This window comes from Stomoxys calcitrans, chromosome 3 (genome assembly GCF_963082655.1).
Source record: "Stomoxys calcitrans chromosome 3, idStoCalc2.1, whole genome shotgun sequence".
NCBI lineage: Eukaryota > Metazoa > Arthropoda > Insecta > Diptera > Muscidae > Stomoxys > Stomoxys calcitrans.
The window spans coordinates 82438634-82464743 of record NC_081554.1 but is presented as its reverse complement, the minus strand read 5'-3'; the positions used below and the strand labels follow the sequence as shown (position 1 = coordinate 82464743).

At 38.8% G+C, this 26110-nt stretch overlaps 1 long non-coding RNA gene across 1 annotated transcript in view; it reads left to right on the top strand.

Annotated features, from left to right (window-relative positions):
• LOC106081913 (uncharacterized) overlaps positions 1-23433 on the top strand; it is a 128799-nt gene extending 105366 nt beyond the window's left edge. Inside the window, exon 4 of the long non-coding RNA XR_001220425.2 lies at positions 23377-23433. This is a non-coding gene — a long non-coding RNA (uncharacterized LOC106081913). The remainder of the gene's footprint in view (positions 1-23376) is intronic.
• Positions 23434-26110: the final 2677 nt, after the last annotated feature.

The window sequence follows — 26110 nt, the reverse complement described above, 5'->3', positions numbered from 1 at the left end:
AGCTATATCCAAATTTGGACCGATCTATGCCAAATTGCAGAAATATTTCAAAGGGCCTAACACAACTCACTGTTCTAAATTTTGGCGTCATCGGACAATAAATGCACCTTTTATGGGCCCAAGACCCCACATCATAGGACCATTTTATATGGCAGCTATGTGGGCTATAGGTCGATATAGCCCATCTTCGAACTCAACCTGCTTATGGACACACAAAGAATGTGTGCACAATTTCAGCTCAATATCTCAATTTTTAAAGATTGTAGCGTGATTTTAACGGACAGATGGACGGACATGGCTAGATCGTCTTAGATTTTTACGCTGATCAAGAATATATATACTTTATAGCGTCGGAAATGGATATTTCGATGTGTTACAAACGGTATAACAAAATGAATATACCCCTATTCTTTGGTGGTGGGAATAAAAAAAACTTTATATTTGTCCCAAACTCATGCAAGAATTTAACGCAAACAAGCATGTTCTTTCATACTAAACTAACTCCAACGTTTATCAGAAAAGAAGTTTACTTGGCGAAACTTTCTTTTATGGTTAAACGAATTATTTTTTTTTCGTGTACAATACTACACATTGACATACACATACCTACCTACCGTGTATGATAACTGCAAGGGGATAGAAAGCAATTGGGGTACACAGCATATTCCTTGTCTGCACAGGAAACAAATCACTCTGAACTCAAGTATAACATTATCCCAGGATGCTGCTACCCAAACTACCTCTATGAACTTTGCAGTAATTTCAACCAACTGATGAAGTTGCAAAATTTGTAAGTTATCTGCTTCATAGCCGTTATTTTTCATTTTATGCTCTAATTATAATATTCGCGTTTTTGTTCGTGCCATGCAATATCATTCTTTGCTTAGCAGCATAACAGCAGCAAACTTATAATGATGTTTTATGTCCTTTAATAACTGCAGTACCGTCACCAACACGCTTGCCGCTCGCTGCCGTTATAGCAAAAGTCTCGATTGTTGATGGCTGATATTTGGGATGGGGGGGAGTTTTTTTTTTTAGGTAAATCTAGGAAAACTTGTTGTGATGTACTAAGGGAAGGTGTTTGGTTGGATTGTATGCTGTAGGTCCTTACAGCTTTCATTCATATTAAAGTTTTTTACTGATACCTAACACTTTTACATCAGGTTTCTTTTTAAATTTTAATTTTGTGCTGATTTTCTTTCAACTCTTAACTTTGTTATGATTGTGAAAGGAAGAAAAACTCAGAAATGAATTTTACTAAAGACATACTACTGCATTATTGGCAAATATTTTAAGCAACACCTTCATTCAGTTAAAACAAGTAACAACATGCTAAGTTCCAAGGGCTCAAGAAGTCAAATCGGAAGATTGGTTTATATGGAAGCTATAACAGGCCATATCCTGATTTGGGCCGTACTTGATACAGTTGTTGGAAGTGGTAACACAACACTAATTGCAAAGTTTCAGCCAAATTGGACAAGTATTACCGCCTCGAAGGGCTCAAGAAGTAAAATGGGGAGGTGAGGGAGAGGAAGCTGTATCAGGTCATATCCTGATTTGGACCGTACTGAGTACAGTTGTTAGAAGTGGTAGCACAACAACACATGCAAAATTTCTGCTAAATTGGAAAAAAATGCGGAAAAAATTACCCAGCGGCGGAAAACAGTTGCCCTTCTTATAAAAGCTACTGAAAGTTGACCTTACAAGAGAGCCGTTTATGGAAGGCCTAAAAGACAGCCTAAAAGACATGATAGTGCTACTAGTCATTCCATGACAACTTCTCAGAATATGGCTAAATGAATGAACTGAACTTTGTGCATTTGTTTGCAATGCTAAAAAGGAGAAAACCTAGACCCATTGATAAGTATACCGATAGGCTTAGAATCACTGCCTTATTCTATTGCCCGCCTGTCCGGCTGTCTGTCTGTCCATGTATTTTTATACCCTCCACCATGGGATGGGGGTATACTAATTTCGTCATTCTGTTTGTAACTCCTCGAAATGTTTGTCTAAGACCCCATAAAGTATACATATTCTTGATCGTCATGAACTCTTAAGTCAAACTATTTTGCATGAGTGTTTTATTATGACTTCCAACAACTATGCTGAGTATGGTTCAAATCGGTCCATAACCTGATATAGCTGTCATATATATACAGATCTGGGGACTTGACTTCTTGAGCTTCTAGAGGGCGCAATTAATATCTGATTTGGCTGAAATTTTGCATGACGTTTTTTATTTTCTCTTTCAACAACTGTGTCAAATATTTTTTAAATCGGTTCATAACCTGGTATAGCTGCCATTTAAACCGATCTGGGGTCTTGACTTCTTCCTTTCATTTAAACCCCTTATTGCAATTGGTTTTGAGGGGAGTTTACAGGGTGAGGCGTCCCCCAAACACATGGTCCCAAAATTGGTTATCAAATTCGTTTTCTAACCTTAAATATCTTTCATTTGAGCCACATATTGGCATGGTCGAAAAATGTTTACCCTTTGAGGGGTGTTTTGAAGTAGGGGTCAGGTCTAGGTTTGAATATCAAATTCGTATTCTACTCCCAAATATCTTTATTTGAGCCCCATATTGCGATGGTCAGTAAAAAATTCTTGTTTGTGGAGTATTTTAGGAAAGAGGTAGACTTAAACCCTTCATTCATTTCATTTAAGCCCCTCATTGACATGGTCGGTAAATATGCCCGATTTAGGGGTGTTTTGTGGATTGGGATGGTCCCCCAATCACAAAGCCCTGAAAATATATCAACAACGTGCTCTCTTCTCAAATATTTGAACCCCATATTGCCATTGGCCTCAAAATTGGATATCAAATTCGGTTTCAAATCTCAAATACCATTCACTTAAACCCCCTATTGAAAAAGGCAGCAAATATGTATAGGCGCTAATACTATGAATAGCGAGCTCTACTGTCTTGAAGACCCAAATTGTCTTGGTGAACAAATACATACTATTTGGGGGTTGTTATGATGGTAAAACGTCCCCTAGACAGTTGATCCCGAATTTTTATGTCAGATTCATGGTATACTCTCAAATACCCTTCATTTGAGCTCCATTTTTCCATAGTCGGCAAACATGACCGGTTTGGGGGGTGTTTTGGGGGATGGGGCGGTGACTTCGCCTTAAAAATACACCGGTTCAGATTTAGATATAGCCCCCATATATATGTATCGCCCGATTTGCACTTAAATGGCGGCAGTAGCTACAATTTTCAAGCGATCTGCATAAAACTTGACACGGACTGTTTCGATTCTGATCTTAACATATTTGCAATATTTCATCAAAATCGATTTAGATTTAGATATAGCTCCCATTTATATGTATCGCCCGATTTGCACTTAAATAGCCGAAGTAGCTACAATTTTTAACCGATCTGTACAAAATTTGGCGCGGACTGTTTTGTTGCTGATCTTAACACATGTGCAAGATTTCATCAAAATCGGTTCAGATTTGGATGCAGCACCCATACATATTTATCCCCGAATTTGTACTTATATGGCCGTAGTAACAACAATTTTCACACGATCTGTTTAATAGAGCCGACTTTTAAACAGATCGAGTGAAAATATTTAGATATAGCTCTCATAAACATATACATTTATATATTGCCCGAATTTATAATTGTAGGGTAGGTGTAGGGTATTATATAGTCGGCCCCACCCAACTTTTGCCTTTCCTTACTGGTTATATATAAAAAGAAGATAAGAAGATGACAAACGATTAGGACTAAACGAAAAGGACCTTCCATCGAAAAGGGAAGGAAGGAACTAAAAACTATCTGGTATTCTTGCACCAGGTAGCTTTTAGTTTTATAAGATACTGGCGTTTTGAAGATTCGCCTAAAGAATTCTTTACTAAGTTCTAATTTCGTTAACAATTGCCAATGAGCCCATATTAATGACAACCTCCTAGTCCACTAAATTGAAACTATTATAGTGTAATATGATCTCAGCATATTGAGAATGACTTGACAATCTATGTACAACGTATTTTGTCTATTCTGCATGATATGTGTATTTCCTGTTCTACCAAAAGTTTCGAAATGGACAAAATTATCTGCCTGGCAGTGTACAATGTATTTGACCTCTGTCTTTCAATAGGTATTGACAAACTAATTTCAGTAAACACATGAGCAATAGAGACTGAAAGTATGGTTATAAGTTCGATTTCTCCATGTTCTACAATATCTATGCGTGTTTGAGATTGAAATGCTGTAATTTGTGGTCAACTTTATTAGCCCTCTAGGTCCCATAAGATATAAAATTGAAAAACGAAGGAAATCAAAAGAAAGGATGTAGCAAACAGCAATTAGAGAAATAATTGTGGTTGAAAAACTTTATGTGCGGCATATTTGCGCAAACAAGATTTCTAGGCCACATATGAATTTATTCGCTTTTATTAAAGATTTCTTCTTTAATTGGCATTATTTCACTTGTTGTGTGTACTTGGAATTGAGAATGTCATTCATTAATTGTAGGTCTTGCTGTGTGGCAACCTCTGTAACCTCTTCCAACGCATTTGTATTGTGTCATTTATATACTCACAAGAAAAGAAAAGAAAAAAAAAAACACTACAAAATTAAAGAAAGAGTTTCTTCTTCTTAGGTTTGACTTTGTTTGCAAGTATGTGTGTTTTGTATGAATGTGTGACTCATATCCATTAGCCGCCACATCCTATGAACAATATCCTCTCGGTGGAGTAAAACTTTTTCAATAACACTGATTAAGCTCAAACAAGAAAGATTGTCTTCAACTACTACCAAAGACAACAGTTGAAAATTTAGTTTGCCCCTAGCAGTCACCAGGCAAGTTTGAATTTGACGCCAAAAGTTGAAAGAAAGATGATGGAAATATGCTGCATATTGCGATTGGACTTTGAAAGTCATCAACTTTATTGTTATTTTTTGTTACCGTTTTCTTTGCCACTTTGTTTGCCGCTTTATTTTACCATCTCCAAGGATACTTTCAGGAATTGCGTATTAAAATGTGGAATTTATCTTTGCCAAGTTTTGGTGTGGCACAGTGGTCATATGAGATGAAAAAATGTACGGAATACTAAGCGGTAACCCATTCAATTAAAAACAAGTAAGAAACGGCAAAAGTCGGGTGGTGCGTACTAAGTTCTACCCTATAAGAGGAAATTGGACGCTATATTTAATTCTGAACCGATTTTGATGAACTTCAGTGGATAAAATAATGGTCATCAAATTTCGAGAAAATTATTTAAAATTCCATAATAACTACGAGGAGTATACGAGGGCTGCATTATAAGTTTCCATCCTAGGCAACACTAAGTTTTTACAGGAGCAATTTGACATTTTCATTGGTTTGACATTCTCTAGTATTATTGTACTCATCATGATTTGATCATCACACATCTGCTCAAATCAGTTCCTTTTTGACTCAATGATTTCTTAAATTCGCACACATAAGAGAAAACCTAGCCTGGAAGCCAAGAGCCAAATGAGCATTTAAAATGCCTCTCACAGATCCCTTCGATATTCCAACGATATCACTTAGGTTTCTGACTGTTAATCGTGATATGGTCCAAATCGGTTTTTATCCTGATGCAGCACCCATATTAACCACTCTCGGATCTTGACTTCTTGAGCCGCAATTATTACCAGATTTGGCTGAAATTTTGCATTAGGTGCGTAGCGCAGAGGTTAACACGTCCGCCTATGACGCTGAACGCCTGGGTTCGAATCCTGGCGAGACCATCAGAAAAAATTTTCAGCGGTGGTTTTCCCCTCCTAATACTGGCAACATTTGTGAGGTACTATGCCATGTAAAACTTCTCTTCAAAGAGGTGTCGCACTGCGGCACGCCGTTCGAACTCGGCTATAAAAAGGAGGCCCCTTATCATTGAGCTTAAACCTTGAATCGGACTGCACTCATTGATATGTGAGAAGTTTGCCCCTGTTCCTTAGTGGAATGTTCATAGGGCAAAATTTGCAGTTTATTTGTTTGTTTTGATTTCCAATAACTATGCCAAGTATTGTCTAAATCGGTTCATAACTTGATACAGGTCCCATATAAACCGATCTCCCGATTATACTTCTTAAGCCACTAGATCGCGCAATTCTTATCCGATTTGGCTGAAATACGTGTTAAATGTGGTCCGAATCAGTACATAAACTGGTATAGCTCCCACATAAACAGATCTCTTGATTTTATTTCTTGAGCGACTATAGGGCGCAATTCTTATCCGATTTGGCTGAAAGTAAGGCCCCAGTACTTATCCGTTAACCTTTGTTTGCCTATAAAAAGATATCGTGCAAAGAACTTGACAAACGCGATCCATGGTGGAGGGTTTATGAGATTCGAACCGGCCGAACTATGAACCCTTTTATTTGTTTTTGATTTGTTTGGCATGTTGATTATGAGGTGAATGGCCAGCCTGGACGTGGTTCGTCGTCAGAGGGTTCTCGACCCTTTTTAAATCATTCGAACCAATCAGAAACACTTGCTTGCGACATACAATTAGCTGCGAAGGCCTTTTGCAACATTCTGAACCTTTCGGCATCAGAAAGTTTACTCCGTAAACAAAATTTAACGGAACTTCTTCATTGAATAATTTCACTCATTGTGAAACTCACCGAATGCACTTGTTGTATTTCAGAAATACAAAACTCTAATGATTTCTTTGATGTACACATATGCCCCCGACAGTCATACCAACGTAGGAAAAATATTACAACGAATGGATTTTTGGGCGAAATTTAAAGAGAAAGGTCTTCCAATTTGTTGCCCACAGTTTTCATTCAGTGTGATACCACAGATATCACGATATTCCAACGAAATCACTTAGGTGTCTGACTGGAACAGAAGAAAGAAGATTCCTTCTAGTTTCAATCGTTGAACCTCCAGATCGCTTTAAAAAACTCAATCACTTGCGAATGATTACACCCTGTAATTCGAACAACACACATACTGCAAATGTTCTATAGTCCCTTCTCCCTTGACTTCCTCACAGCTTCAGCAAATGTCGTTACTCATAACCTTCAGTTTGTAAGCATGCTTTTCGATTAGACAATGACCTGTCATAACGGATACAATGACTGAAACATCTGTTCTGGCCTGCGACAGCAAAACGGTAGACATCTCCAAGTCTGGATTGGGCATTTTGGGTTGTTCACAACCAGAACTGTGTGACAATCTATCATTAGTTGTCCTTCGTACTAGATCCTAAAAACTTATCTTATATGTCGCTAGTAACCTACAGCTTCCAGTTCCCCTTAAATATATAAAAGTAGTTCCTACTCTAGCAAGTTTGTCTGCCCTACAATTCCCTGGGATGTCTCTGTGGCCTGGCACCCAGAACAATTGATTTTTGAACTGTTCAGCCACTTGGTTGACAGAACTGCGACAGGTGAGAGTGGTTTTTGAATTCAGAAATATATTCCCCAAAGATTTAATGGATATTCATGACAATCGTGATTGTGACATTGAATCTTAGCGAGTCCACCACTTCTTTATCTCTCCGTTTGATATACACTACAGTGGTCTGGTAACCTTCTTGGTATGACCAGTCCTAGTTCTTCGGAGTAGACCCCAAAGCCCACCTAGTCATATAGTTAGGATCCATCAGTGAAGAAGTTTACGTAACCAGGGATATTGTTGTTCTAATCGGTTCAAACAGGAATGGTGGTGCTGTACTATTTATTGAATGACGGCTCAGGCAATGTGTAATCCACACAGCCACACACATCAAGGATAAAAAAAAGTGTCCTCAGTCGTCGCATTGCCAAAGCCAAACTCTAGCCCAACTGCATCAAACGGTGTCGCCCTCACTGCGGCTATGATGTACAATCAAGCCATCCTATGGATCCGGCTTAGAACCGAATAGTAGGTGGACTTTTGAAGCGCCGTCATGCAGACCACAACACCATATAGCTTTATAGATCCGTCAACTTCAGTATACACCAAATGCAACTTTTGCCAATGGCTCTCTTGCAGGTGTACAGGGCAAGAGTTCCTTTCATGCCTTTCCAAAATGTTGGATTTGTAGTTAAATTTCTGGTCCACCAAACTACCAAGAGATTTTGCGTTTTTGTAAATGAAACATTCCCTTCAACCAAGGAGACAGTTGCCACTGTGAATAAATTGTATCTCCTGCTGAAAAGAACAACATCCGTCTTCGACGAATTTAATCCCAAATCACTTTCGGTAGCCCACATCGCTGCCGCACGTAGATCTTCATAAAGTATGTATCTAAGAGTGGTTGGGAACTTTTCCCTTACCGCAATTGCCATGTCATCAGCATACGCTACCACTATTACACCTTTTTCCTCTAGACACAATAGAATATTGTTAAAGACTATATAACAGAGTAGAGGAGAAAGTACACCCCCTTGAGGTGTTCCTTTGCTGACCAATCTTTTTAGATGGACAGATCTCAAATCTGCCATAATGTATTTTTTAGTAATTAAGTTATTTATGAACTTTCTTACGGTAGTCTGGATGCCTAGAAACTCCAGATTAATCATGATTGACGTCCGTTCTACATTATTGAAAGCACCTTCAATATCAAGTTCTGGGGTCCACCATTGTAGTCGCTGTTTACCACTTTGTTTGGCTTTATGCTTTAATCTTTCAGGATCCTCTAAAACATCTTGTCTAAGTCCTCTACAGTTCCCACTTCCTTTTTTTGTTTAGCCGAGTTACCACTTCTGCAGCATTGTCTCAAAGACTGAAACTAATTAAAGATGATCAGAGAAGCTGTGGTCATCCAACATATTCTAGTTATCTATAATTTCGCTGATATCCTCTGATATAGAGGTAACATCTAGTACCTACTTCCTGTTCCTGGTAATAAAGTTCGATTCATTTTCTTTATTCGATAAGTAGCTCACCCCTTTTCGTTGATATCTGAACTTGCTCATACCTTGTGATGAACATTGGCATCACATACCACCATGAGACTCTTTTTCTGCGCAGGAACGGCTTCAACCAACAACATAAGGCTTGAAGGTGGTATCCCTAAAGCATTTGTCATATATAGGAAAGCCAGCCAGTAATGCATATGCAAATTGCAAATTTGCTCATGAACATTCCTTTAAGGAATGGGGGCAGACTTCTCATATATCAATGAGTGCTGTTCGATTCAAGTTTAAGCTCAAGGATAAGGCACCTTCTTTTATAGACGAGCCCGAACGGCATGCCTCAGAGCGATAGCGATAGCACATAATATTTTGATACCACTTCCAACAACTGTGCGAAGTATGGTATAAATCGGTCCATAACCTGATCTAGCTGCCATATAAACGGATCTTAGGTCTTGACTTCTTGAGCATTTAGAAGGCGGAATTCTTATCCGATTTGACTGAAGTTTTGCGCATCGTGTTTCTATATCACTTCCAACAACTGTGCGAAGTATGGTCCAAATCGGTTCATTACCTGGTATAGCTGTCATATAAACCGATCTTGGGTCTTGACTTCTTAAGCCTCTATAAGGCGCAATTCTCCTCCGATTTGACTGAAATTTCGCACATAGTGTTTTGGTACCACTTTCAACAATTGTGCTTAGTATGGCGCAAATCGGTTCATAATCTGGTATATCTGTCATATAAACCGATCGTGGATCTTGACTTCTTGAGCCATTAGAGCGCGCAATTCTCATCCGATTTGGCTGAAATTTTGCATGAGGTGTTTTGTTATGACTTCCAATAACTGTACTTAGTATGTCGTTAATCGGTATAGAACCTGATATAGCTACCATATCAACCGATCTGGGATCTTGACTTCTTGAACCTCTAGATGGCACAATCTCATCCGATTTGGCACAAATTTTGTGCAACGGCTTCTATCACGACCTTCAACATACGTGTCTAATATGGTCTGAATCGATCAATAGCTTGATACAGCTTCCATATAAACCTATCTTCCGATTTTGCTTCTTGAGCCCCTACAAGGCGCAATTCTTATCCGAATGAACTGAAATATTACACAATGACTTGTACAATGTTCAGCATTCATTTATGGTCCGAATCGAACTATAGTTTTATATAGCTCCAATAGCATAACAGTTCTTATTCAATATTCTATGTTTGTCTAAAAAGAGATACCGCGCATAGAACTCGACAAATGCGATCAATGGTGGAGGGTATAAAAGATTCGGCCCGGTCGAACTTAGCACGCACTTACTTGTTACTTGTTTAGTATTTAGAGTGCAAAAAAAAACCCGATTAGTGGCTTAGGTGTATGTCCATAGAGACATGGGGTAGATTAATATCCGCACCCTCTTTTCAGCCTAACCTAATCTAGTTTACTGTTCGTTACTATGATGGATCCTAAGGATGGCCTGTTTGTACATCACAGCCGCACTTAGAACGATACTATCTGATACACTATATTTAATGCTATCTTTAATGCCATTGTGGTTAGGCAAATTGCTTAATATTTGCCCAAGATGTGGCTCTGATGTACGCTCGATAGCCAAGGCAGTATTTAATGCATATTGTCCGATTGCTCTAAATATTTTCTCGCACAGCCATTATCAATTTTACAATTAACAAACGACTACACAATTGAGAAATATTTGTGGAAAATTTAAAGTTGATAAAACCTCATCCATATGCTATAGTTAATGGAATAGACAGATGGAAGGACATGGCTAGATCGACTTTAAATGCCAGGACGATGGAAATTGCATAATCGAAATACCAGCCTAGAGTGGTATAAAGACTTCTTCCAGCCTAGAGTAGTATAAAGACTTCTTCCAGCCTAGAGTAGTATAAAAACTTCTGTCTGTCCGGCTAATTTGTATATATCAACCTTAAGACAGCCTAAAACTATTGGGCATAGAAACTCCAAATAAATTTGGCAGCATAAGATTTTAATGAATTTTTTGTTTCTCTTTCGATACAGGCTTGATGATTGAAGTTTTATTACTATACAAAAGGTTAATTTTGCTTGGGAACTGACACAAATTGTGAAAATATATACACAAATTTGTGACTTCTGTGGTCTAAATGGCATCACCATTAGTTAAATCTTTCAATAAAGAGGTTAGTTGGTGATGATTCACAAAATCCAGGGAATCAATCAAATATTTTTGTTCCGGTAATTTTATGAAAAGGCTGATGTCTATTTGAAACCGTTCGTTCGCCTGCCAGACATGTGCCAATTATGCTTTCATTACAAGCGCATTGTCAAACAAAATTGGTCATGTATGAAAAACCAACTCGCACACAGTTAACGCAAAGCAATCAATCAATCCATCACCCACAAGTCACTGACCCATATCGTTTTGAGCACAAACTCTTTGTTGAACTCTTTTTCTTCCATTTACCCTCACATTATGCAATTATCGCCATCTTGTTTTTTTTTTTTATAAAAAAAAGAAGCATGCGGTAGGAACGAACGGATCCTGAACCATAGAGAACGCACAACCAAAGATAGAAAGTTCAATGACAAAGAATAATTCATCTTTTATTTGTCAATAATATGGTAGTGTTCGAAAATTATCACTTTTTGGACATGTTCGCTTGTTTACTGGCATCCACATGCTCAATCAATGCAAAAGAAAACGAATAACCAGAACCAATTAATATTACCTTTGACCAGGAAAATCAAATCTTACTTGACTTTGTGTGAGTGTGTGTTATACAAATAAAAAAGACATTTTTTTATACCCTCCACCATAGGATGGGGGTATATTCATTTTGTCATTCCGTTTGCAACACATCGAAATATACATTTCCGATAAAAGCCACATTTACTATCAGATTTTGCTGAAATTTCGTAAAAGGAGTTGTGTTAGGCCCTTCGACATCCTTCGTCAATTTGGCCCAGATCGGTTCAGATTTGGATATAGCTGCCATCTAGACCTATCCTCCGATTTAGGGTTTTAGGCCCATAAAAGCCACATTTATTATCCGATTTTGCTGAAATTTGAAACAGTGAGTTGTGTTACGCCCTTCGATATCCTTCGTCAATTTAGCTCAGATCTGTTCGGATTTGGATATAGCTACCCATACACCGATCCCCCGATTTAGGGTATTAGGCCCATAAAAGCCACATTTTATTATCCGATTTTGCTGAAATTTGGGACAAGGAGTTATGTTACCCCCTTCGACATGTTTCGTCAATTTGGCTCAGATCGGTTCGGATTTGGATATAGCTGCCATATAGACCGATCCTCCAATTTAGGGTCTTAGACCCATAAAAGGCATTTATATTATCTGATTTTGCTGAAATTTGGGACAAGGAGCTGTATTAGACCCTTCGACATCCTTCATCAATTTTGTTCAGATCGGTCCAGATTTGGATATAGCAGCCATATAGACCGATATCTCGGTTTTAGGGTTTGAGCCCATAAAAAGTGCATTTATGTTCCGATGTCGCCGCAATTTGGGATAGTGAGTTGTGTTAGGCCCTTCGACATCTTTTTTCAATTTCACTCAGATCGGTACAGATTTCGATATAGCTGTCATATAGACTGATCTCTCGATTTAATGTTTTGGGCCCATAAAAGGTGTTGCCGAAATTTGGGACAAAGTTAAGTTAAGCCCCTCCACATATTTCTGCAATTTGGTCTAGAACGATGAAGATTTGCATATAGCTGCCATGACCGATATCTCGATTTAAAGTTTGGCCCCAAAAAAGGTAAATGCCCCTTTCATAAGACATAAAGTATGCAATTTTCTCCGGATTTTGATGAAAAGTGGTGGTATACCCGAGGTGGTGGGTATCCAAAGTTCGGCCCGGCCTAACTTAACGCCTTTTTACTTGTTTTATTTTGATTTAACATAAATGTTCTCTTTAGACCATCCCGTAATACATCAAACTATGGAAATAACGACCGTTTACGCCGCCTAAAAATGTTATAAGTTCAGTTCGAATTTCAATTATTTTACAACAACCAAATCGGGAAGTGCAGCTTCTATGGTCTTAAGAAGTCATATTGGGGAATCTGTATTTAAGGGGCCTATATCAGTATATAGACCGATTCGGATCATACATGGCACGCACGCTGGAAGGAATAGTAGAAGTCTTTGTGTTCAGTTTCCGCCAAATCGGGTGAAAATTGAGGCCTCTAGGAGCTCCAGAAATCAAATTTTGAGATCGGTTTATGTGGGGGCCTTTATGAGTATATAGAACGATTGGGATCATAATTGACATGTATGACATGGTCAAAACATATGTGCCAAATTAGATAAAAATTGAGGCTTCTAGAAGCTTAATCTGGGAAATCGGTTTGTTTGGGGGCAATATCAGTTTATTGACTGATTCGAATAATATTCGGCACTGATGTTGGAAGTACGAATCCAAGTTTTGTTCCATATTTCAGCCAAATCGGATGAACATTGAGGTATCTAGGAGCTCAATAAGTCATACTACTGTGTATGTCCATAGTGGCGTGGCACGTGGCACGACTATCCACTTTAGATCTGAAAAGGAAGTGGAATCGGCGAGGACATAGACATAATAGTCAAGCGGATTACGAGGGCCCTCCATGATTCACTAATGTCAGCATGGTCTAGAGCCAAACCAAACGGCAAATAGCAACCGCCTTGATGAACCCAAGAACTCGTTAGTCTCAGGAAGGGTTGCAGAGAACTCTTCAATAGGGCAAAAGTCACAATGGCACCACACGACTAAGCCGTCAAAAAGAATGAGCTTAGGAAATACAAGGGCGAACTGAAAAATGCTCTGTAGAGGACTCACGGCTAAACAACATCCTGTCCTCGAAACATTTTACGTTAGGATACATTCAGAAGTCTGAGAATGTATGCACAATGTCTATTAAAGAAACACTGGAACATTGGATGATACACATATCCTGCCAAACTTTCCAACAGACATCGTTGGACCAGAGGAGGTTTTCACTGATATGCAATCTTCAGAGATTGTTGTGGAAATTGTGTCTGAACCGAAAATTCTTTGGACGATAAAAAAGTTTTGACTACTTTAAATCGCCAGGCCCTGATGATATATCATCGGTTGAATTACAAGCTGTGTCCGATAGACTGGCACCTTGGCTTAGGGAGATATACTCTGCTTGTATCAGCAAAGCGTACATACCTTTGGGATGGAGAGGCACAAAGGTAATTTTTATTTCAAAACCAGCAAAAATAGGGCGGGGCCGACTGTGTAATACTCTACACCCACCCTTTAAGTAAAAAGTGAGAGCTATATCTAATTCTGACCCAAATTTGATGGACCACGGCAGATGTTTTCAGATGGGCAAATTTCGAACATATATGAAGAAACTGTAATAACAACGGTTTACAAATGACAACATTATAGCAAATTATCCAAAATCTGACGATGTTATGGGAACTATATCTAAATCTGAACCGATTTCGTCTAAACTTACTAAGTATTGTCGTAATCGGAAAGCGTTTTGCAAAATTTTGGGAAGATTGGTTAATAAATGCGCATGCAGTGGCTCTAAGAGTGAAAATCGGCCTATATGTGTATATGAGAGCTAAATATTAAAAATGCATTTACTTTCTTTTAACAAATCCGCAATTACTTTTTGGGCAACCCAATATTTACAAATCTGAACCGATTGCTATGTAATTCCCCTGCAATGTCGAGAGTCAAGTCATATCCTGCAAACTTTCCAACAGACATCGTTGGACCAGAGGAGGTTTTCACTGATATGCAATCTTCAGAGATTGTTGTGGAAATTGTGTCTGAACCGAAAATTCTTTGGACGATAAAAAAGTTTTGACTACTTTAAATCGCCAGGCCCTGATGATATATCATCGGTTGAATTACAAGCTGTGTCCGACAGACTGGCACCTTGGCTTAGGGAGATATACTCTGCTTGTAAAGTCAATTGAGTTAACTAACAAAAATCTCTGTTCCAAATTTCGGCGAAATCGAATAACAAGTGCGCCTCTTACGTGTCCAAAACCCTATATTGGGAGATCGGTCATTATGGCAGACATATCCAAATTTGATCCCAACTGAACCATGTTCGGTTCGGTTCGAATGCCAGGAGACTTAATATGAAAACACAGAGAATCGGGTCATAAATGCGGCGTTATGAGCTTCATACCTTAATTTGGAGATCGGTTTACAAGACAGCTATATCCAAATATGGTCGGGTTTGATATTTTTAAATTTGGCACAAGTGCGTAGGTGTGCAATATGACTCTCTGTTCCAAATTGAATTCAAATCGTACTTAAATTGAGACTTCTTGCTCACTATCAAGCAATGACATTAATTGGACTTTATGCTAAATTACTAAAAACTCCATTATTAATCAAAAAAAGCAAGTAAAAAGGCGTTAAGTTCGGCCGGGCCGAAATTTGGATACCCATCACCTCGGGTATATATGTAAACCACCTTTTGTCAAAATCCGGGCATACCTTATGTCCCATAGCAGTTATGTCGAAATATGATCCGATTTGGAACAAATACTAATAAGTACAAGTCATTGTTCAATTTTATATAACAAAATATTCGCCTATTTAGCAGCTATATCTGAAAAAATCCGATCTGAACCATATACGACACGGATGTCGAAAAGCCAAACAAAAGTCACTGTGTCAAATTTCAGAGAAAACGGATTATAAATGCGCCTTTTATGGGGCCAAGACTTAAAATCAAGATATCGGTCTACATGGCAGCTATATCCAAAACTGGACCGATTTGGGCCAAGTTGCAGAAAAATGTCGAAGAGCCTAACACAACTCACTGTCCCAAATTTGTGCGAAATCGGACAATAAATGCGCCTTTTATGGGCCCAAAACCTTAAATCGACAGATCGGTCTAAATGGCAGCAATACCCAATTATGGACTGATCTGAGCCAATTGAAGAATAATGTCGAAGGGCCTTACACAGCTCACCGTCCCAAGTTTCGGCAAAATCGGACAATAAATGCGCCTTTTATGGGCCCAAAAACCTTAAATCGAGAGATCGGTCTTTATGGCAGCTATATCCAAATCTGGACCATCGATCTGTGCCATATTGCAGAAGTATGTTGAGGGGCTTAACTTAGCTCACTGTCCCAAATTTCGGCGAAATCGGGCAATAAGTGCGACTTTTATGGGCCCAAAACCTTAAATCGAGAGATCGGTCTATATGGCAGCTATGTTCAAATCTGCACCGATCTGGGCAAAATTGAAGAAAGACGTCGAAGAGCCTAACGCAACTCACTGTCCCAAATCTCGGCAAAATTGGACAATAAATACGCATATTATGGCCCCAAAACCTAAAACCGAGAGATCGGTCTATATGGCAGCTATATCCAAATCTGGACCGATTCGGGCCAAATTGCCGAAGGGCCTAACACAACGAACTGTCTCAAATCTGGGCGAAATCGGACAATAAATGCGCGTTTTATGGGCCCCAACCTTAAATCGAGAGATCGTTCTATATGGAAGCTATATTTAAATTTACACCAATGTAGGCCAAATTGAAGAAGAACGTCGAAGAGCTTAAAACAATTCACTGTCCCAAATCTCGGCAAAATTGGACAATAAATACGCATATTATGGCCCCAAAACCTAAAACCGAGAGATCGGTCTATATGGCAGCTATAATGAAATCTGCACCGATCTGGGCCAAATTGACGAAGGACGTCAAAGAGCCTAACGCAACTCACTGTCTCAAATTTCGGCAAAATCGGATACTAAATGCGCCTTTTATGGCCCTAAAACCTAAAACCGAGAAATCGGTCTTTATGGCAGCTATATCCAAATCTGGAACGATCTGGACCAAATTGCTGAAGGACGTCGAAGAGCCTAACGCAACTAACTGTACCAAATTTCAGCAAAATCGGATAATAAATGTGTCTTTTATGGGCCTAAGACCCTAAATCGGAGGATCGGTCTATATGACAGCTATGTCCAAATCTGAACCGATCTGAGCCAAATTAACGAAGAATATCGTAGGGCTTAACACAACTCACTGTCCTAAATTTCAGCAAAATCGGATAATAAATGTGGCTTTTATGGACCTAAGAACCTAAATCGGTGGATCGGTCTATATGATAGCTATATCCAAATCTGAACCGATCTGGGCCAAATTGACGAAGGATGTCGAAGGACCTAACACAAGTCACTGTCCCAAATTTCAGCAAAATCGCATAATATATGTGGCTTTTATGGGCCTAAGAACCTAAATCGGTGGATCGGTCTATATGATAGCTATATCCAAATCTGAACCGATCTGGGCCAAATTGACGAACGATGTCGAATGGCCTAACACAACTCGCTGTCCCAAATTTCAACAAAATCGGATAATAAATGTGGCTTTTATTGGCCTAAGACCCTAAATCGGCGGATCGGTCTATATGGGGGCTATATTAAGATATAGTGCGATATAGCCCATCTTCGAATTTAACCTGCTTATGGACAAAAGAAGTATCTGTGCAAAGTTTCAGCTCAATATCTCTATTTTTAAAGACTGTAGCGTGATTTCAACAGACATATGGACAGACGGACGGACATGTCTAGATCGTCTTAGATTTTTAGGCTGATCAAGAATATATTTACTTTATAGGGTCTGAAATGGATATGTCGATGTGTTGAAAACGGAATGACAAAATGAATATGCCCCCATCCTTCGGTGGTGGGTATAAAAACGGTTTGAAGGGGTGTTTTTGGGATTCGCTCGAACGCTGTCGTGATTTCGACTGACGGACGGAAGGACATGGCTAGATCGACTCCGAATGTCAAGACGTTTAATAATATAAATACTTTAAAGGGTCTCGGGTCAATTTTTCGAGGTGTAACACACAGAATGACTAGATAAGTATAGCCTCCATCCTATGATGGTGGATACAAAATCTGGATACCTTCCATTATATTCAAATTTACATATCGGAGGCCACCGTAGCGCAGAGGTTAGCATGTCCGCCTATGACGCTAAACGCTTGGGTTCGAATCCTGGCGGAACCATCAGAAAAAACTTTTAGCGGTGGTTTTCCCCTCCTAATGCTGGCAACATTTGTGAGGTACTATGCCAATTTTAACTTCTCTCCAAAGAGGTGTCGCACTGCAACACGCCGTTCGGACTAGGCTATAAAAAGAAGGCCCATATCTTTGAGTTTAAATATGAATCGGACTGCACTCAATGATATGTGAGAAGTTTGTCCCTGCTCCTTAGTGGAATGTTCATGGGCAAAATTTGCAATTTTGCATATCACTGAGTGCTGTCCGATTCAAATTTTAGCTCAATGACAAGGGGCTTCTTTTTTATAGCCGAGTGTGAATGGCGTGCCGCAATGCGAGACCTATTTGAAGAGACATTTTTAAATGACTTCTATGCATGGCTAAATACCTCACAAATGTCGCCATCATTAGGAGGGGAAGTCATAGCTGAAAAACTTTTTCTGCTGTTCTCACCAGGTTTCGAACCTAGACTTTCAGCATTATAGCCAGATATGCAAATCTCTGCGCTCCGGTTGCTCATATGCATAAACCTTAAATCAAATATCCTGTTCTGTGAATTTAATTTGCGCAATATCTTCCTGTTAAATGTTAAAATAATATGTCCTTTTCGAAATGTGTGAGAGTTTCTCATTGGAATATTTCATACTGCTCACTCACACGTAAATAAGTGCCATTGTATTGGCTTTTAAATTCGCATATACAATGAATATGCATAGAGAGAAAACGCAATTGTTGCATCACAATAAATTGCTAACGTTAATGTATGCATACGCATGAATGATATTGACCATTAACATTTGTTTTTTGACATAAAATGTTTGCATAGATGGTTTTATTCCATTATTTCTGAAAAAGCATTGCTTTAATTATTTTTACAAAAGAAAATAAATTCAACTTTATGAACAACAAAAAAGTTTCATTCACATTTTAAATTAACATTTTGCTTGCATAAATAGGATTTTGCATTTTTTCCCAGATTAAATTTCCGTTTTTACTCAAAAGTAAAAAGTAGCATGTATTAATGCAATTGTGTTTGCTTCAACGATGAATATCCACATATTTTATGTATTTTTTTTGTACGCTGTCTTTTTGACTGGCTAATCCAATATTTGTTTTTAATCAACAAATGGTTAATATAAAATAACATGTTGAGTAATTCAAGTTAGGGATCATCAAACGTTTGGGTTCTGCCAGGCTGAATCATGGAAACCCATCACCATTGGTTCTGCGAAAAATTTAAACTTAGATGAAGGGTACACTATGTACACTAAGTGCCAAATTTCTGCAAAATCAGATGTAAATTTAAGCAGCACTAATCGGGGATTGGTTTATGTGGAAGCAATTGATCGTGGTGGGATCACAAAAGAATTGTCGGTGATGTTAATACCTTCCAAATGCTGGCAACATTTGTGAGGTACCATGCCATGTAAAAACTTCCTCCAAAGCGATGTCGTACTACGGTATGCCATTCGGACTCGGCTATAAAAATGAGGTCCGTTATCATTAGGATTATACTTATTAATATGTATGTAAGAAGTTTGTCCCTGTTCCTTAATGAAATATAAATCAAGCAAGTTCTCAAAAATTGAGAGCCTTAAGTGGTCCTCTTTCTGACTGCCTGTGTGGGACACATTAACAGCAGATTTTCCATAATTTCATCTTCCTCGATGTCCTCACAACGTCAGCAAAAGCCGTTCGAACGTTTCATCCTTCAGTCTGTCGACATGTTTACCGATCGGACAGAGACATGTCTTGATGGGCAGTAAAGCCACATATTTTGGAACGTTCACAATCATTGTGATCATTTGGCATTCGCTGGCTCGTTTCTCTAAAATTCCCAGGAATATATTTTTGGCGCGGTATTCCGAACAGTTGAATTTTGAACTTTTCAGCCATCTCGTTGAGAGATCTACGACAGACAAAGGTGGATTTTGAATTCGGATATGTGTTCCCCAGAGATTAAATGGCTGCCTGAGAAGATATTTAAGCCAATCACCGTTTTGACATTTTATCTTAGCCATTCCACCACACCTTTCATTGCAATGACCTTCGCTTGATACACACTGCAGTGCATTGTCGTCGATCTGTATGGTAAGAGCGGCCAAAAATACGTAAAAGCCACATTTAATATCCGATTTCGCTGAAACTTGGAACGGTGAGTTGTGCTACGCCTACCGATGTCCGAACCTACCGATCAGTTGTTCATAACAATTTTGTCAATATTTTAATGAATAATTTTCACTTTCACAAGACCAAAACTACTTGAAGGAGCCTTCCTATGATTTTGCGATGTATCGAAGATTTCAATTGTTTGGTTGGCATAGGCCAAAATATAACAAGTAAGAGCGTGCTAAGATCGGCCGGGCCGAATCTTATATACCCTCCACCATTGATCGCATTTGTCGAGTTCTATGCGCGGTATCTCTTTTTAGACAATCAAAGAATATTGAATAAGAACTGTTATGCTATTGGAGCTATATCAAGTTATAGTCCGATTCGGACCATAAATGAATGCTGAACATTGTAGAAGTCATGGTGTAATATTTCAATTCATTCGGATAAGAATTGCGCCTTGTAGGGGCTCAAGAAGCAAAATCGGTAGATAGGTTTATATGGGAGCTGTATCAAGCTAATGATCGATTCAGACCATATTAGACACGTATGTTGAAGGTCATGAGAGAAGCCGTTGTACAAGCCAAATCGGGTGGGAATTGCGCCCTCTAGAGGTTCAAGAGGTCAAGACCCAAGATCGGTTTATTTGGCAGCTATATCAAAACATGCACCGATTTAAACCATACTTAGCATAGTTGTTGGAAGTGATACCAAAACACGATGTGCAAAATTTTAGTTAAATCGGAGGAGAATTGCTCCCTCTAGAGGCTCAAGAAGTCAAGATCCCCTGCTGTTAGAGTGATATCAAGATATGGTCCGGTTTGGACCACAATTAAATTATATATCGAAGATCTGTGTAAAATGTCAGCCAATTCGAATAAGAATTGCGCCCTTTGGGGGCTTATGAAGTAAAATAGAGAGATAGATTTATAGGGGAGCTGTATCAGGCGATAGACCGATTCAGACCATAATAAACACGTATGTTGATGGTCATGAGAGGATCCGTCGTTCAAAATTTCAGGCAAATCGGATAATAATTGCGACCTCTAGAGGCTCAAGAAGTCACGATCCCAGATCGGTTAATATAGCAGCTATATAAGGTAATGAACCGATTTGAACCTTATTAGACACAGTTTTTGAAAGTAAGAATAAAATACATCATGCAAACTTTCAACCAAATCGAATTGGAATTGCACCCTCTAGAAGCTCAAGAAGTCAAGTCCCCAGATCTGTTTATATGACAGCTATATGAGGTTATGAACCGATTTGAACCATACTTGGCACAGTTGTTGGATATCTTAACAAAATACTTCGTGCAAAAATTCAATCATATCGGATGAGAATTGCGCCCTCTAGAGGCTCAAGAAGTCAAGACCCAAGATCGGTTTATATAACAGCTGCAACAGGTTATGGACCGATTTGAACCATACTTGGCACAGTTTTTGGATATCATAACAAACACGTCGTGCAAAATTTCATTCCAAACAGATAAGAATTGCGCACTCTAGAGGCTTAATAATTTAAGACCCAAGATCGTTTTATATGGCAGCTATATCAAGTTATGAACCGATTTAAACCATACTTGGCACAGTTGTTGGATATCATAACAAAACACATCGTGCAAAATTTCATTTCAGTCGGATAAGAATTGCGCACTCTAGAGGCTCAAGAAGTCAAGACCAAAGATCGGTTTATATGGCAGCTATATCAAAACATGGACCGATATGGCCCATTTACAATACCAAATTACCTACACTAATAGGAAGTGTTTGTGCAAAATTTCAAGCGACTAGCTTTACTCCTTCGGAAGTCAGCGTGCTTTCGACAGACGGACGGACTAGATCAACATAAAATGTCGCGACGATCAAGAATATATATACTTTATGGGGTTTCAGACGAATATTTCGAGTAGTTACAAACAGATTGACGAAATTAGTATACCCCCCATCCTATGGTGGAGGGTATAAAAAGACGTGACAAAAGTCTGAGAAATCAAAAATTTTACTCAGTACAAATGCGAAGATTAAGATTTTTATACCCTCCACCATAAGATGGGGGGTATACTAATTTCGTCATTCTGTTTGTAACTACTCGAAATATTCGTCTGAGACCCCATAAAGTATATATATTCTTGATCGTCGCGACATTTTATGTCGATCTAACCATGTCCGTCCGTCTGTCCGTCCGTCCGTCCGTCCGTCTGTCTGTCGAAAGCACGCTAACTTCCGAAGGAGTAAAGCTAGCCGCTCGAAATTTTGCACAAATACTTCTTATAACTGAAGGTCGGTTGGTATTGTAAATGGGCCATATCGGTCCATGTTTTGATATAGCTGCCATATAAAACGATCTTGGGTCTTGACTTCTTGAGCCTCTAGAGTGCGCAATTCTTATCCGATTTAAATGAAATTTTGCACGACGTGTTTTGTTATCATATCCAATAACTGTACCAAGTATGGTTGAAATCGGTCCATAACCTGATATAGCTGCCATATAAACCGATCTTGGGTCTTGATTTCTTGAGCCTCTAGAGGGCACAATCCTTATCCGATTTGAATGAGTTTTTGCACGAAGTATTTCGTCATGATATCCAACAACTGTGCCAAGTATGGTTGAAATCGGTCCATAACCTGATATAGCTGTCATATAAACAGATCTGGGGATTTGACTTCTTGAGCTTCTAGAGGCCGCAATTCCTATCCGATTTGGCTGAAATTTTGCATGACGTATTTTATTTTTACTTTCAACAACTGTGTCAAATAAGGTTCAAATCGGTTCATAACCTGATATAGCTGCCATATAAACCGATCTGGGATCTTGACTTCTTGACCCCTAGGGGTCGCAATTATTATCCGATATGCCTGAAATTTTGTACGACGCATCCTCTCATGACCATAAACAAACGTGTTTATTATTTTCTGAATCGGTCTATAGCCCGATACAGATCCCATATAAATCGTTCTCTCTATTTTACTTCGTGATCCCCAATGGGCGCAATTCTTACACGAATTGGCTGAAATTGTACACAGGTCTCCAACATATAATTTAATTGTGGTCCGAACTGGACCATATCTTGATATCGTTTTAATGGCAGAGCAACTTTTTTCTTTTTTCCTTTTTAGCCTAAGAAAAGATGCCGGGAAAACAACTCGACAAATGCGATCCATGGTGGAGGGTATATAAGATTCGCCCCGGCCGAACTTAGCACGCTTTTACTTGTTCTCTCTCACACATCTTGCCACATCTTCAAAATTAAAAGTGTACGAGAAAACCAATAAATCTATACCCTTAGATTAGTTCCTCAGAAAAAGTGTATATCGAATATGCATTTTTTATAGAAATAACACTATATTGATTTTACATTATTCATTTTGTAATTCCTCTTTCTTTTTTTTTTGCAGAATATCTACATAATCCTCAACTAATAAAGAATGGTGGCGAAAAGTGCAAGAATATGGCATGGTTCATTGGTAAGATAATATTTCCACTATTTCCCTTGAAACTTAATTTCAAAGCATAATTCCCAGAAGGGAAAGTCAAAGTGTGTGGCATGATGAAAGAAAATAAAAAATGTTTTCATATAATGCTAAATTTGACAAGACAGTTAAAAATAAGTCTTATGAAAGATATAACCACAAAAAAAGGAAGATAGTGGGAATGCAGAATATGGTCCAAAAGTTCTTCTTGGGGATCCTCTATTAATCTGAGCAGTTTTTGTTTAGCTTTAGCGTTTATTTGGGACAAGGGAGGGAGATCAAGTAAATCCTTACCTTTTTGACTGAACACCAAAATATTCAGGAAACTTTGAGGAAGTTCGGAAAGAAGTTAATCAGTTATTTGTTAACATGGCAGGCTTTGAAGATTGTTTCATCTACATATGTGTTATGGACGAGATCAATAGATATTTATGGCATTATTAGTCCTTCAAGGAAAAACAAATACTGTTATTTAACATAGAAAAGTTTAGTTAGATTTTTATTAATGTCAGAGAAGATATTTGCTCTCTGACCTACTTTTAAAAAGCGACCAAGTACTATAATTGCTATGACACTTTTGACCTATTCTTAACACCGATCGAAGATTGTGGTCATCAGTTCAGGGTTGGTGTTTATCAAGTCATTTGCCATCTGCAACGACCTACATCAAAAAGAAGTATCCGTTTTGTGATTTCGCCAGAAGGATGCTGCGAGTCATAAGCCATCGACGTCACATAAAACATTAAAGTCTAAACTAATCGTGGCAAAACAATAGATCTATATGGAGGACAAGGCACCCGCTTACGCTAAATGCATATTTGTCCATGAATATGCCATTAAGGAAAATGAAGCGAAGTCAGAATGGCGTGCCACAGTGCGATACATCTTTAGAGAGAAGTTTAACATGGCATTAGGAGGGGAAAACCACTGTTGAACATTATTTTTCTCATAGTATCACCAGAATGCGAACCCAAACGTTCAGCTTCATAAGCCGACATGAAAACCTCTGCGCTACGGTGGCCTGCGGCTATGCTTATGCACCGTAAACGAGCTAGTTTCAGCACTTAAATTTTTTTGCATCAGAAAAATCAACGTGTTTAAACAAATAAAAGCGTGCTAAGTTCGGCCGGGTCGAATCTTATATACCCTCCACCATGGATCGCATTTGTCGAGTTCTTTTCCCAGCATCTCTTCTTAGGCAAAAAAGGATATAAGAAAAGATTTTCTCTGCTATTAGAGAGATATCAAGATATGGTCGGGTTTGGACCACAAATTAATTATACGTTGGAGACCTGTGTAAAATGTCATCCAATTCGAAAAAGAATTGCGCCCTTTGGGGGCTTATGAAGTAAAATAGAGAGATCGATTTATAGGGGAGCTGTATCAGGCGATAGACCGATTCAGACCATAATAAACACGTATGTTCACGGCCATGAGAGGATCCGTCGTACAAAATTTCAGGCAAATTGGATAAAAATTGCGGCCACTAGAGGCTAAAGAAGTCAAGATCCCAGATCGGTTTATATGACAGCTATATCAGGTTATGAACCGATTTGAACCATACTTAACACAGTTGTTGGATATCATAACAAAATATTTCGTGCAAAATTTCATTCAAATCGGATAAGAATTGCGCCCTCAAGAGGCTCAAGAAGTCAAGACCCAAGATCGGTTTATATGACAGCTATATCCGGTATTGAACCGATTTGAACCATACTAAGCAAAGTTTTTGGATATCATAACAAAACACGTCGGGCAAAATTTCATTCCAATCGGATAAGAATTGCACACTCTAAAGGCTTAAGAAGTCAAGACCCAAGATCGGTTTATATGGTAGCTCCATCAAAACATGGACCGATATAACCCATTTACAATACCAACCGACCTACACTAAAAAAGAAGTATTTGTGAAAAATTTCAAGCGCCTAGCTTTACTCCTTCGAAAGTTAGCGTGCTTTCGACAGACAGACGGACGGAAGGACGGACATGGCTAGATCGACATAAAGTGTCACGACGATCAAGAATATATATACTTTATGGGGTCTCAGACGAATATTTCGAGTAGTTACAAACAGAATGCCGAAATTTGTATACCCCTATCCTATGGTGGAGGGTATAAAATTGCAAATTTTGGCCATGAACATTCCATTAAGGAACAGGGGCAAACTTCTTACATATCAATGAGTGCAGTCCGATTAAAGTTTAAGCTCAATGATAAGGGGCCTCCTTTTTTATAGCCGAGTTCGAACGGCGTGCCGCAATGCAACACCTCTTTGGAGAGAAGTTTTAAGTGGCATAGTACCTCACAAATGTTGCCAGCATTAGGAGGGGAAAACCACAGCTAAAAATTTTTTCTCGCCAGGATTCGAACCCAGGCGTTCAGCGTCATAGACGGACATGATAACCTCGGCGCTACGGCCTTTATCCTCCTGCGTAAATATAAGAACATATTAATCCTCTTTCCTAGGCATTCATCAGTTTTTGATCAAGAATATCACCCAGTTACGTAGCCTCTAGATAGAGCGACAATTTTACTCGGTTGAAGATCGGTCCATTGAAAACTCTATGTTTCTGTTGGACAGTACTAGCCCTGCTTTTCTGGGTCAAAGACTATCAGCCATAGTCAAATTAGATAGCTTGCTTAATGCACATTGAAAGA